Raw genomic sequence first — 15,212 nt, forward strand, 5'->3', positions numbered from 1 at the left:
AGAGATGTCCTGAGTTATTTTGGACGGAATGTTTTTAATACAAGTATCCGTAAAAAATAATGCAGTATCATCTGCATATAGTATACATTAGAGTTTACTTCTGTATACTTCTATATACTGTATACTTCTATATACAGTAGAAAGAAGGTAGGCCCCAGTGCGGATCCCTGCAGGATTTCCATGTGTTTCAGTAACGGAGACGACACTGACTCATTTATGTTAACTACATGTATCCTATCTGCTAAGTAGCTCGTATAAAACTTCAGAGAATCACCTCTCAAAACCATATTTCCATAATATTTTAATCAAACTGTCATGATCTACCCTATCGAAAGCGTTTGAGAGGACCAGAACGAGACCAACACAAATTTCGCCATTATTTAAAGAGAGTAATATCTAATATCACAGTTAATAATCTGTGTTGCAGATAGGACCGCTGTTGCAGTCGATCTGGACCCACGAAAACCATGTTGATTGTTACTAATTAATTAGTTATCCTCAAAAAATTTCGCAAGTCTGACAGTTAACAACTTTTCAAACAGTGTTAAGGGCACTGAGCACAGAGACAGGGCTATAATTTTATAGTTCTTCCTTGCAACCGCCCTTGTAATCTTAAGTATATCTGGATAAATTGTTTGAAGTTGATGGCGCTATTAAAGAGGTCGACCAATACGGGACATAAAACATCAATATTATTTTTTATAATATTCATGGTCAGATAGCCAGGAGCAGTCCAGCATAGCCAGCCGGAACAATTCTTCACAATACTTATCACTTCACTGTCTGTAACTGCATGCAGTGCAAACGAATTGGATTCATTGTTTTTTTACGTAGTACAACATGACTAACAATTTCCTTTGCCAATAATGTCCCGACATTGGTGAAGTATCGTTGAACTCATTACATAACGCGTTGACACCGGTATTAACAGCGGGTATACCCGCTGCTAATACCGGGATATCCTATAGGATAGGTTTCCGTACAGTTTTGTTGAGGATTCTAGAGGTGGGACAAATCCAGAATTTTTCGAATCTGAATCCAAATCCGAATCCGAGGAAGGTTGTACGAATCCAAAAATCTTACGACTCTCGAATCTTTCGAATCCTTTCTTTAAAAATTGTTTAGAAAGCCAGAAAAAAAAAAACTTCCTGTGAACAGTGTTTTGAAGCAGAATATGATACCTTTGTTTAATGAAAAACATATTAGATAATGCTTGAGTTTCAGCAGAAAATATACCCGTATAGTTCTTCTCGAGTCTGAATTATATTCATAAAACTTACCAACAATCAAAAGCAAAACCCGGTTACTTTTAAACTTGTAATGTAACAGTTCCTGCCTGAAGTCTTTCAGTCCAGAGCAATGTAAACAAACAAACAAACATGAAAATACCTGTCGGCTAATGAGACTTCCGGCGAACTCCAGAGCCGCCAATTTGAAAAAGAAACAAATATTTGTGAATTCGAAAGATTCCATTCGCCGTTTTGGGCACTGGGATTCGGATTCCCGAAACTCGAATCCCTGCCTATAGGGCTCGAGGATTCGTGGATTCGCCGATTCGGTTCGCACATCCCTAGAGGATTCTGTTGATGATCTGCCACGTCTTACGAGGGCTCGTAGAGTTCTGAGTAATCTTATTGTAATATTGTAATTTGCGTTCTCGTATAATTATAAGTTTAACAAAATAGTTACGACAATAGTTGAAATTATTTCTGTAATACGCATTACTTTTATCACGATGCAGCTTTTGCACCAATAATTTTTTCTGTTTCAAAGCCATCCATGGCCATACTGGACTATCGTAACGACCTATGTGAGCCTGGAAACTAGATTCCCTTAAAGCTCTTTGTAATTTCGTGGTAATATTGACACAGTTCTCATTTACATTTTCGTAAAATGTGGGCTCTCGTATGTATTTTGTGATTAGTTGTCCAAACTTGGCATAATTTACGCGTTTCGTAACTTTTGGCTGGGTATTATCGCGTTTAGCATTTGAAAGAGGAACTGATAATTTTAGGGGAAACTGATCCGTAATATATTCCTCTATCACTTCGGCATTTAACTCAGCTTCTGCATTTGTTATAATATGATCAAGTGCCGTGGCGATATCATGTGTCACCCTTGTTGGTTTTGTTATTAGGTTTCTAAACGAGTATGAGCCCAACAGGCATTTGTATGCAAGTGAGGTCTCCCCATTTAACCACTCAATATTAAACTCGCCGCAGATATAGGTATGGCATTTTAAGGAACTTAATTTAAACAACGTTTCTTCAATTTGAACTAGAAAACGGCTATTAGACAAAGTGGGTGATTTGCATAGAACTCCAATGATTTTGGAACTGTTCAGTTCTATGAATAGTGATTCACAACTACCTTCAATATTGAAATTCAGGTCATCACGCACACATAAGTCATAGTTTGTGTTTACATAACTTCCTACTCCCCCTTCACGTGTCTGTCGACAAACACCAACATATTCGAAACCTGGTAACAGATAATTTTAATTTTCATAAATCCATGTTTCAGATAGACATAATACATCGCAAGGATAAGAACTCAGGAAACATGATAACAAATCAAAGTTTTCCCTTAGACTACGAATGTTTACATGTACCATCCTACTCGTAAGTTTGTCTGTCGTATGGCCTTACAGAGTAGTTTAATACGTGATAGTTTTTAGCTTATCAGAGCGAAATCCGCTTGAGTTTTAATGGCGACAATTCTGGAGTGGTCTGAGTTTCTCGCTTTCTTCTGATTTAAGAGGACTATGAAAGGTATAATGTATCAACAAGGTGTCTTTTCTTATACATTGGCTTTCATGCTATGAAGGCATCTTATTATGGATACCGGAAGTCTACGTCAAACAAAAACAACATATCAGATTGTATTTCTTACAAGCAAACATTAGGTAATGAACAGATATTAATGATGGAAGTCACCGAAAAGGTTAGCCAGCTGTAGGACTCGAACCCACATCTTCTGGATTACAGGTCCAGGGCTCCACCAATTGAGCTAAGCTAACAATCCGGAAGATGTGGGTTCGAGTCCTACAGCTGGCTAGCCTTTTCAGTGACATCCATCTTTCATCATTAATTTCTTGGGCACTTGAGGCTATGTATGTATTTGTCCTTTCTATGTGTTCCAGCCTCAGGATATCAATTGTCAAATGAACAGATAGATTCACAGTGTTGTATCTGAAGCGGGGTGGATTCTGAAAGAGGAAGATAGCTTGGGGTCAGGATTCCACTGTTTGAGAAAAGTGCACCACACCACAAGACACATACCGAGGAAATAGCTAGGCTTACCGTTGTTAGCATGGCTTGACAAGATCTGCTTAAAAAATCTTGACCATCGTCGCTGGAAGAAAGACTCTGAGGCAGAATCTTGTGGTGGACTCTTCGTCGATACCCTTCATCGAGGCATTGATTTCTCTTCGGACGGCCCGGTAGTGGTCCATTTGCGACACTGTGAATTGAAGATCACGATAGCTTATGAACACCATTAGAAATAAATTCGCATTATGCGTCATATCGCGCGGACGGATTAATGCGAAATAATTTATTCACTAACAAATTAGTTTTTCTTTGGAACTTTAATATTTCGCATAACCACGAAAACTTACCTTGAGTGTAAAGATGACTAGGCTTCCAGTTTCGTATAGGCAGACAGGATTTGGCAAGCACAGCTGCAGCACGCAGTCAACCTGACAAAGGGTTACATTTCGTCTGATGTCAACTACACTTTACTGAACCATATTTTCTTGGAAACGTAACCAGTTATCCGAAAAGCAACGCAAGAAGCATAATGGATCACTAAAACCAATCCATGTGATGCTGCTGCACTGCTAGCTTTTGAGAGAAGCCTTCTAGAGCGGGGTCATTCATGTTGAAAAGCATCTACGAGTAGCGTTTATCAATGCGAGGAGTACCATAGAAAGAAATGGCACTTGCCTGCGATGAATCGCTTTAAAAATGTCGGTATTCCTCGAACGTTTCGGTGGCACGGCAGGACACATTTGTTACTCACAACGAGGGCGACGGGGTCGCCGACAATGCAAACAGGAACGGTTGATCGAGCCACACCATTGGTCACATTCGAAACTGTGGGTCACGTGATCGCTACAATCGGCGCCTAGCAGTCGGGGAAGAGAAATCCGTTGCCGCGCCCTGATCACGTGACCGATTATCGGGAAGTGATCAGAGCAGCATCGGGGAGCGATCCTAAATTCTTGGTCATATGACCAAGACGAGACCAGGCCGAGAAATGATCAGAGCAGCATTGGGGAGCGGTTCTATATTATTGATCAACATGTCCAAGACCAGACCGGGAAGTGATCAGGGCACCATCGAGGGACGATCTTATGTACTCTTTTGCTCAACCGTCTCCGTTCCCACACGACTGGCAACCGGTCGCGCACTATCGCCCGTTCAGAAGCCGAAGTTCCAATCGCGTTCCCATTATTTTCCCGACGGCCTCTGCTACCTTGGTGATCACGGAGCGCTGGGAAGTGGTGTGAAATTTTATGGGGGTACTCTTCCCGAAGAACAGTGGCTGGTCGTAATTTGGGGGTGCCCAATCTCACGCTTTTGCGTCTATCTGGGTGTGAAAAGATATTACAAGAAGCACACACTGCCGAAAAACATCACAATTATGTCGTACATTAATTAGGTTGGATTTCAGTTTACAGCATTCGATAATTCGTCATACTGACTCTTGGGGTTCTGTTCTCTTGCCAGCGGTACAAGATGACTATTACTCGCAACTTGCGTATCAGTTTGGATAGAATACATCCGAAATAATCGTGTAGATCAGTACACTTATATGCAAGTTTTCATAAACTGGTGCAACCAGTTCAAAGAGCTCTCGAGAACCAGCCCTTCTGATTCCTGTTTTACGGGGAGGCTTTGTTGGCCTGTTATGCTAATCAACGGGAGCAAAGCTCATTCATATTTGGTTAAAGTGGTGCGCAATAAAGGAAAACAAAAGAAAAAGGATCTTTGTGGATTTAGTTGGTAGACGACACAGGGCATGAAACGCGTAGGCACAACGACGGAATTTCTCTCGTTCGTTCCACCACTGGAGTGCGCCCCCCCCCCCCCCCCCCTTGCATTTCGTGCACGGAGATCGGACAGGGCGTAGTGTGTTCTGCCTGATGAGGAAACGTTTTACTAGACTGATATGTTCACTGGAATGTTTTTTTTCTCACTGCTGGTAACGATTTCGAAGTAGTAATGTGAAAATCTGTTACTTTGCATTCACATCATATATAAAGGGCGCAGGCCTTTTGTTTTCACCCATCACAAGACAGAAAGATATCATTCTGAGTGCTAGTTATCACAGGAGTGCAGTTCTATGTATTTTGAAGGCAGGACCCACAAGGAAGTATGCGAGCGCGTTGGGATAACTAAGTGGCACAGCAGAAGACAACGTGCAATTGTTCTCACGGTGCTCCGCTGTGCTCATTTCCACTAACACTCGCTTTTTAATGCGTTAGCATTAGGAGTGTCAAAATGGAAAAAAAACTGTATGTATGTGTGTGTGGTGCGTCTGTACGAGATGGTGAAGCCTCAAGAGGCACAGTAAAGGGGATATAAGAGGGTAAATGTAAATGGAGGTAAATGATTTGAAACTAAAGTAGTTGAACGTAACTAAGAGTAAGAGGTAACAGTAATGAAAAGTAATTAAAACAAGAAAGTTGAATTTAGAGGTAATGAATGTAAGATATATGAAATTAAGAGAAAGATGTAATGAAATTAAAGATTGCCAAAGGTAACCGCAGGTTACCAGGGGTAATTAAATGTAATTATCGGCAAATAAGGGGCAATTGAGAGAAATTAAAGCAAGTAAACGTAATTAAAGGGAACTAAATTCAAGGTTACCGTAGATAACCTGCGGTTATACCTTCGGTAATTAAAGCGTAATTAACAGTAATTAAGGGTAATTGAATGTAATTAAGGATAATTAAATGGACTTACATATAGTATTTGGAAGTGTCGAACTGGAACTCAAGTACAGACCGGAGATGGACAACCGGAAGTCAGGTTAGGTCGAAGGTGGAGAACCGGAAGTCGAGTAGTAGCAGAAGTGGGTACCGGAAGTCAAGTATAGACGGGAAGTGGACAACCGGAAGTCGGGTTTAGACCGGAACTGGATATACGGAAGTCAAGTGTGGAGTGGAAGAGGCGCTTAATGCTGACGCATTTCTCTCGCATTTACCGCTAAATCGCTGCTGAATTTTTCTCTGTCTTTGTTTTCTTAGGCTTGCATTTGCTCCCGTCTCCTTTGGCTAGAGCATCGATACATTGGAATGGTGCCAGCAACCACTCTAACGTCTTCGGTATTTCCGCCTGCGCTAAACACGGCCATCCGTTACAAAGACTATGGGAGAAAGCACGGATAGAAACTCGCGTGTGAGCTTCCATTAATATGTAATGTACGTAAATGCGATCGCGGGGCAATGCCCCCAAGTTATTACTCTTAGACGGCAGAATGTCACCTACAGACACGGTAAGAAGTTAAAGAGGAAATGCATCGCCCTCAATGTCCATTCAGCTGAGCTGCGTCCTCAGTGCAAAAAGAAGCCTGTGTATATTTCTTTCCTGCATCCAGCCAAGACCCCAGACCGCCTTTGTTATCAAAGATCGGCTTCGAAAGAAAGGAAAATAAAAGACAATTTGAAGCCACTTTCCTTAGAGCTTTCTGTTTGTAATAGATGGCGACAGATACAACTGACACGCTTTCTCAAGAGTAGGATGTCACTTCTCACTTAGTTGGAAGGACATAAAAGCGGAATCAAATAAGGTTTCCCCACATCTTTTTCTTTTTCTTCTTTCCCCCTTTTTGTCTTCTTTCTTTTTTTTTCCACAACGGCACCTTAGAGGAACAAACAAAAAGTGACAACGAAACTGTTTCAGAAACACATACACAAAGTGGACGGACATCGGCTGAAATCGACACTACGTCCTTTGACGGTTAAATGAAAAATAAGTGTGTAAGAAAGTCCCGCAGTTGCTTCGTTTCCAACTGAGACTTTTACTGGAACGACTGATCAGAATTTATGACCGTCGCTTCCAGTGAACAGACGACCATCCCCCTTTGGCATTTTATGTGGCGCACAAATATGAAGGCGATATCAGTTTTAAAGTTATTGTTTTCTGTTTTATACGTCCCTTCCGCGCAGGCGCAATTGAAATCTTGCGTTTGTTGGTGTGCGGTTACAATTTGTGGCGGTCGATCTTTAATAGCGGACGATTTGTTCCGGAAACAGCGGCGCACTTGGTGCATTGTTAAGCGCCGTTTCCGTGGTATTCGAAAGAATATTGACAAAAAACGCGACGGGCATGGAGGTGCAGCTAACACCTGGTTGGAAGCAGCACATTGTTATTTATTTATGGGGAAGGTTTTTCTGGACGGCAAATTCCTGCAAACGGCTACATGTCTTATGCGTATAGGAGAGATCCACACTTGAAATACAGCTATGTGCATAAAAAGTAGATGTAAATGTGTTCCTACATAGAGGGTATTTCTTTTTATTCGATACAAATTTTAGATATTTGTATAAAATGTCCACGACAGCAGCGCACATACCGTTTTTGCAGGTGGGCCACACAGCGAGGCGGGCATTCTGTGCAACATACTATGTAAACTACCAGATTACTAATAAGCTAAAATTAATTAATGGTCTTCTTAATTAACGGCTTGCAGGCAAATATGAGATAGCAGAATGGGAGGCATATATACTGCACTCTGCATATATTCTGCACTCGATGCCCATTAGCTGGAATCAGGGATCGGAACCGGTAGTTTTTGTGGTCCGGTTCGGGATCGGGTTCAGGCATATTGGTTCGGTTCGGGTTTAGCTCCGCTGGACCAAAATTATCAGCTTGAACCGGTTCAGCCGGCATATGGGTTCGGCTCAGGAAGAACCCCCCCCCCCCAAAAAAAAAAAAAAAAAGAAAGAAGAAGAAAGCGGTCAGCGGTCGGGACGTTTACGGGGATTGGAACCTTCTTCGGCTCTGGTTTAACCGTTTCATCCGCAATAATTTTGCTACATGAAAGCGAGCTCACCCACACCGTAGACGGTTGTAAGAGAAAGGTGTGAGATAACGGTTTTAGGTAAAAAACCTTTCATGAAGGCAGGTGTAAACACAAGACAAGTAAAACACATTTATTATTTACCTGATATTTTACCGTATTGTACTCTCGTGGTCGTCTGCTGAAAACGAAAAACGAAGTGCTGGAAGCCTTCTGGCAGAACCCGGTCAGGGCCCTCTTTTGCTCCGGAAAAACACTGGCGTTACAGTCACAAACTTTTACCATCGTTCAAAAAATAAATAAACAAAAAAAGGGTCGGTCGGTAGTACATTTATTTCACATCTGAACCGACTCCCGAACCGGTAACCGTATCATTTTTTTTGGTTCAGTTCTGGTTCGGTTCAGGACATGCAAAAAAAAAAAATGTTCGGGTTCGGTTCTGTTCGGGTTCAACAGAAAATAACGTTTTTTTTTCGGTTGTCGGTTCGGGTTCAGTTCCGGTTCCGATCCCTGGCTGGAGCTGTAACGAAGGAAGAAGTAGAATTACGCTCTCTTTCTCGACGTATGGGCTTGAACCAAGTACTGTACTTATTCGACGTGAAACTACTTTTTTTATATATATTACGTTACTACTTCTTTTACGTTATAATAGCGTGCAACCGCGCTATTGAGGGTCCTAATGTACGGCCAAAGCAGAATGTGTAACGTTCGCCGCTTAACAACAACGGAGTCAGACGCGCAGCGCACGTGTCGCCGGCGTGCACGTTGCTTTCGTCTCAAGTCATAGGGAAAGGAGGACGCAGTTACGTTGTCGAAGTTACCTAAAAATTAACGAATTCCTCAAGAAGTTACTGGAGCTCAAAAGCAACGAGCTCAGCTAAAATTACCGAAAAAAGTACCTTAGTTACAGTATCGAGTTACCCCCAACTCTGATATGGAACACGTGTAACAACGTGAGAATCCGTATGGCAGATGTCATATAGCTGGTACTACTATCTTTAAGAGAATAAAAGAAAATATTTGTGCATCTTTGCTAACGGAAGAGTAATATAGATATTATTCGAGAACCAGTATGACACATGTAGTGCGACTAGTACTTTTGCCTTTAAGAGAACTGCGAAAAATATGAACGTATTAAGAAGATGCCTTTTCTTTACATTGGCTTTCTTTCTATGAAAGCTTGTTATTATGAATATCCGAAGTCTTTTTAAAAGAAGAGCAACACAGCATACCAGATTGTATTCACGCAAACATCATGGCGAGATAAGTTCATAGTGTTATAACCGAAGTGCGGGGTGGACTATGAAAGTGGAAGATAGCTTGAGGTCAGGATTACGCTGTTTGAGAAAAGTTCACCACACCACAAGACACACACGTTATTGAATACAGAGCAAATAGCTAGACTTACAGCTGTCAGCATGGCGTGACAAGATCCTCTAGAAATATCTTGAGCATCATCACTGCCTTTGAGGCAGAAATCTTGTGGTGGACTCTTTCAGTGATACCCTCCATCAGGGCATTGATTTCTTTACGTACGCCCTGGTAGTGGTCCAGCGTGACATCCTGAATTACAGATCACGATAGCTTTCATTCACTCACAATTCGAAAGAAATTCACATTATACGTCATATTATGCGGACGGATTAATGCGGAATAATTTATTCACTACCGAAGTTTTTCTTTTTATTTCGCATAACTACAAAAACTTACCTTGAGCTGAAGATGTCCAGGCTTCCAGTTTTGTGGGCACGCAGGAGTTGGCACGCAGTCGGCCTGAGAAATGGTTACACACTTTACTGAATCATATTTTCACCAAAACGTAGCCCAATATCCGAAAAGCAACGCAAAAACCATAATAGAGTATAACAATCGGAACTATGTGATGCTGCGCTGCTAAAATTTTGAGAGAAAGCCTTCTAGAGCGGTGTCATTCATGTTGAAAAGCTTCTACGAGTACGTTTATCAATGCGAGGAGTACGACAGGAAGAAATAGCACTTACCCCTCGATGAATCACTCAAAAAATGTCGGAATTCCTCGGTGGCACAGCCGGACACATTTGTTACTCACAGCGAGGGCGACGGGAGCTCTGACCATGCATACACGGCTGGTTGATCTAGGAACATCATTGACCAGATTCGAAACTGTAGGTCACGTGATTGCTACAGTCTGGGAAGAGAAATTCCTTGCTTGCCGCACCCCGGTCATATGACTGATTATCGGGAAGTGATCAGAGCAGCATGGGGGAGCGATCTTATTTTCTCTTGCGCTCTACCTCCTCCGTTCCCACACCGCAGGGAACCAGTCGGGCACTATCGCCCGTTCAGGAGACGAAGCCCACATTGCATTCCCATTCGTTTCCCGAGGGTTTGTGCTGCCTGGGCGATGTGTGAAAACTACATAATGTGTGCTTCCTTTTGATGTCCCTGCCCGCAAGCAGATATGGCTCTCCAGTGTCTCTTGCCCTTTCCACACCTACGCGCGCACCTGTCACTCGGTTTCCCTCATCTCTGGAGCGGAGAGGCGAGGAGGATTTTGGCAGACGGACACAGTGATCTCCTAAAACCTTCCCGTTAACAGATGCAGCTGTAATAAAGGGGAAACAGCAAACAGCTGACGGTGAGGAGACGCACGTCGTTTCTTCCGTGGACCCATTTGAATAAATAAGCTGGTCTACGAGTATCCCCTTATTGCTGTCTTGCGAGTGGACAGACACATCGTCACGTGGTTTCCAAACGTTGCCCTCTTCCCTGCGCAGAGGCAAACAGTCGTACCGTATTGCCTCACTCATTTTTCAACGCCAATGGCATCAGTGTACCAAAAGGAACATATGTTGTCATTGCACCATAGTTTTATTCATCCTAACTATTATAAAGTTTGTTAATGAAACTTAATTGGGACAATCGCCCAGGAGGCCGCTTGTGCGGCCATAAAGTTGCTCACTTAACGAAGAATGTATCGCTTTTACTGTAACTGAACAGCAACATTTGCCGATTTGAACGAAAATTCTGCCCATAGCTTGCGTGGACACCCGGCACACCCGTAATGCCTGCTCGCGGAGATCTGTAGTCGTTCATGAGCAGAACTCTGTAAGTTACTCAAGAAAGGTATAATTGGGTTGCAGTTAGAGTACCTGAAAGTAATTAAGTTTCTGAAGCTAAAGCGTAATTCAGTTACAGTCACGCGTCCAATGTAATTGTTACTCTAGGGGTGTGTTACTCTAGGCGTGCGCGCATACACTCTAAGACCGGTCGCGGAAGAAGGACGGATAAGAGGCGCATATTTTGCTGTTGTTGTTAATTGTCTGCTATCCTTATCCGCCACATTTAACAACAACAAAAAGAACGCAATACAAGACAAAGAAAACAAGCTTCCCGCACGTGTTCACTGAAAGAAAAGTGGACGTATTCTTTGTTTTGTTTGTTGAGTGCCTCGCGAAACAGTATGGCGGGTTGAATCGTGGCGGTTACCAGTGTTCCCAAGATCACAGACGTGTCATTGCTGCAGGTTGCATCACCTCGTTCTACGGTCGGCGTCTTGGTGGTGGTTGGTTAGGCGGACGCCGCTTATTTTCGAAGCAGTTTGTCACCTTGGCTGCGATACATTGTGACATCGCTGGCGTTGTAGAAGGCCGGTGTCTAAACTGATGGGCAGTATATGAGAGCATCGTTGACACCGTACAACTTTCGCAAGACTTGCCAGTCGGGCCATCCGTGCACAGTTGGTATCCGCCGATCAGCCATGAAAATGCCGGTAAGTAACAGGCTGCGCATTGTGTACCTTTTCGAGTACGTTTACGAAATATTGTCCATACTTGCAGCACAACCACCTCTCGTAGTTGCCTCAGACGAAGAAAATGATGTTCTGCATTCACATTTCCGTGATTGCGTTTCTACGTCATGTTGCACTTGCGTTTAATTTTCCTCCGTGTGAAACTCTTCCTTCTTTCAGACTTAACTGGTGACACTCCGTCCTCCGACTACATTGGGGGGAACACTGTGATCTGAATATTTCGGGTAAGGAGATTTCGAATTATCCGTAGCAGCTGGTGTTCCTTTACTGAGATAGCTTAAGGGTAAGCCCTTATCAACTCGTGTCTATGCCGCACTATTTAATTCTCCATAATAAATTGGAAAGAGAGGCACATGAACACGATAAAAGTACTTATTGGGATCGCGATTAATGTGGATTCACCTGCGAACTTGCATTGTAATGCAGGGCAAACAGTTTTGTTTTGCCTTCATATTTTGGCGACTTCATGGGCGCCTACTTAATCCCTTACCATCCTAAGTCTGTATAGCAGCGTTCATAACTGCACTCTTATTTTAGTTCTGTTGATTATAATCTGCTGAGAGATATCATATTCATTGCATCCTACCAAAGTGGGAATGGGCAGATATCATACTCAGATTACTTTTATCATAGTGACCCTTGTCCCTCAAGCTCAAGTGAAGAAGTCCTCGTGTGTTGAAGCAACTCATCCACTACAGTGCCCTTCAAGTTAACCAGTAATTGGTGCTCCTGGTACAGTACTGTTACTTGCTCTAAAACTGATTTGTTGTATTAGCAAGGGAACAACATATTGAGGCACGAAATTGTTCAGCTTAATTTCTGTTGCTGTTGTGTCTAATTTGCCATCAGGGAAATGCATTTTGACTCAAGCATAAAAAAAAAAAAGAATAATGTTCTTCTGTATTGCATATGTTTTCAACAAGATCACCTGCAATAATACGCTCGCATTGCTCTAATATAGTTCTTTCTGTGAAAATCCCTTAGCTTAAGAAAACAACTGTCTTGTCAGAAATACACCCGCAGGCCTGATAGATAGATAGATAGTATTGGTGCTGTACATGATCTTTGTGTGTTCTGTGCCAATAAAGATTGAATTCGCTTTCCACACAGCTGTATGAAGTGGGGTGATTTTAAACATAGCATATAGTTGACGTAGTGCATACGGGTTGAAGCGAATAAAACGCGCAACGCATAACAGTTAAAGCGTATAGGAGCCGCGGCGCATATAGAGCACGCGGCGTGTAACGTGGAGGCACATAGAAGCCGTGGCGTTTAACCCCTGCGGCGGATATATCCAGCCTCAGAGTAAGCGCTATAAATTTGCAAAAATATACCGCTTATTTATCCGCCACCTGGTTTAGAGTGTACGCATGGAGCTGTGCGCACGCATTGCAACGGAATTATGTGAACAGGGCTGGCGACATAGGCAGGCAACGTAGAACGTAATGTCCTCCCTATCAAAAAACGACATGAGGCAATCCTGGCGTCGTTTTGATGTCACATCAGCCTGCCTTGGGGACCTTCGTGTCAGACCTTGATGTTCTGATGTGACATCAAACCTGTATTATTCCTTATACGCTTACATTTTAAGACAGTGATGTATGTCCAAAATTGATTTGTCCATTTGTTCTGGGAAAGTCGAAGGAAGGAAGGAGATATGCAAAGTTAAATACGCGGAGGTGATACTCCCAGTTGTGAGGATGTGCTACAAAGGAAGGAATTACGTCTATTGTGCTATTTGTTCCCGCGCCGCTTAGCCGAGCAGTAGTCCATGTACTCCTAGGCTCGTTCTTGTTTCCCACGTCTCTGTGAGGGTTTCCATGGCTCCACTACGAATTTTACATGGAATCCTAAACCAAGAGCCTATAGGGACGGTGCAGTAAGGTTTCGGAGCGGCAGTATTTTGTTCGTTTGCTTCCCTTGTCTGCTTTTACCGAATGGCAGTGAAGTCGGTAGTGAGGAAAAGGCGGCACAGAAAGCTACCGGAAAGTTAAAATTATCCCCGTTGTGGCGCTGTCGCCATAGTACTCGGTGCGCCGCCTGGAGGAGCGCACGTCCCCTATCGACGCAAATTAATACGTCAGCCTGCGTCGGACATACCGCATGACAACGGTCCAGCGGAAGAGCATGCGGAAGACCAGCCGGTACTGGTGGGAGTGGTGGAGGTGATGGAACTGCTTCTCCTAGTCGGCCACGCTCAGGAGGGTAACGTCACGACTATCGCAGGGGGGGGGGGATAGTGCATCCTGGGCCGATTTCACAAGGAATTGTGCCGACATTTGTCTTAAAGCATCTGGGGAAAACAAAGGGAAAACACCCAGACAGCACAGTCGGCGCCCGGATTCCAACTCTGGTCACCTCTCGCAACTGGAACCCTCAGTTGAAATGAGTGTCAACCATTCAGGGTCGAGCAGTGTGACGTCAGGGCCTTGAGTCATTCAGGTGGGCAATAGTGTCCCGGCCCAGTTTTCAAAGCGGGAATCATCGCACACCGTTCTCTCGTTGGCCTTGCGATTCGCAAACATTGTTGCAAAATTTGGGGCATAAGCCGCTAAACTTAGCGAATTTGGAAACAAAATATGGAAAACAAGAATAACAACTTATTTGGGGATGATCATTGGGGAATTTCATCGCCAGGGGCGATACTCTACCCCATTGCTGGCGGTGATGTGGGAAATGGAATAATGATTCGCTTCACTGTGAGGACCGAAATCCTACGATGTCCAGACGGTCAGACGAGCTTTGAGGGCATAGCGTTTGTGGGCTGGATTTGGCCAAGGACCAAGCAATTTTGACGAAGAGAGGGGGCTGATTGAGAGACCCGGAAAGTGTGGTTCGGGATGGTTGATAGAGTGGACAATGAAGGATAATGTGCTCTAGATCTTCTTGCCACATTGAGTCGCATCCGATGAATTAGTGCGGCGTCTTGACGGAGCGGAGGTGTTTCGTGGCATCCGGAAAGCGAGCGTTGGATCAACTCTTCTAAGCATAGATGGGAGGGGTATGTCATTTGTCCATTGGCCGGAAGCCAGGGGTGCAACTAGATGTCGAAGAATGGAACGGCAGTCTCCTCGCAGCAGTGCAATACTGGTCCGTCTCCGAGATGAGAGAACTGCTTCTGCGGCGCTGTAGGTCTGTTCGTTCCCCACGACACCACAATCAGCTGGAACCCACTGGAGAACCAGTCTGTGGTACACAAGCTGGGAAGCCATCCGGCACAACGGGTGCGGACGATGCAGATTTTGAGTAATTTGAACACTGTCCTTTCTTGCGGGGCAAAATCGACGATGCGCTTCAGAAAAAATAGATTAGCATGGAGTTCTGAAACTGTTGATGAGGTTGGTTGCGAAAGGCGTCGTCCTTGCAGTATGCCTTCGTATGGCATTACGAA

Source organism: Ornithodoros turicata, chromosome 5, assembly GCF_037126465.1.
Source record: "Ornithodoros turicata isolate Travis chromosome 5, ASM3712646v1, whole genome shotgun sequence".
Taxonomy (NCBI): Eukaryota; Metazoa; Arthropoda; class Arachnida; order Ixodida; family Argasidae; genus Ornithodoros; species Ornithodoros turicata.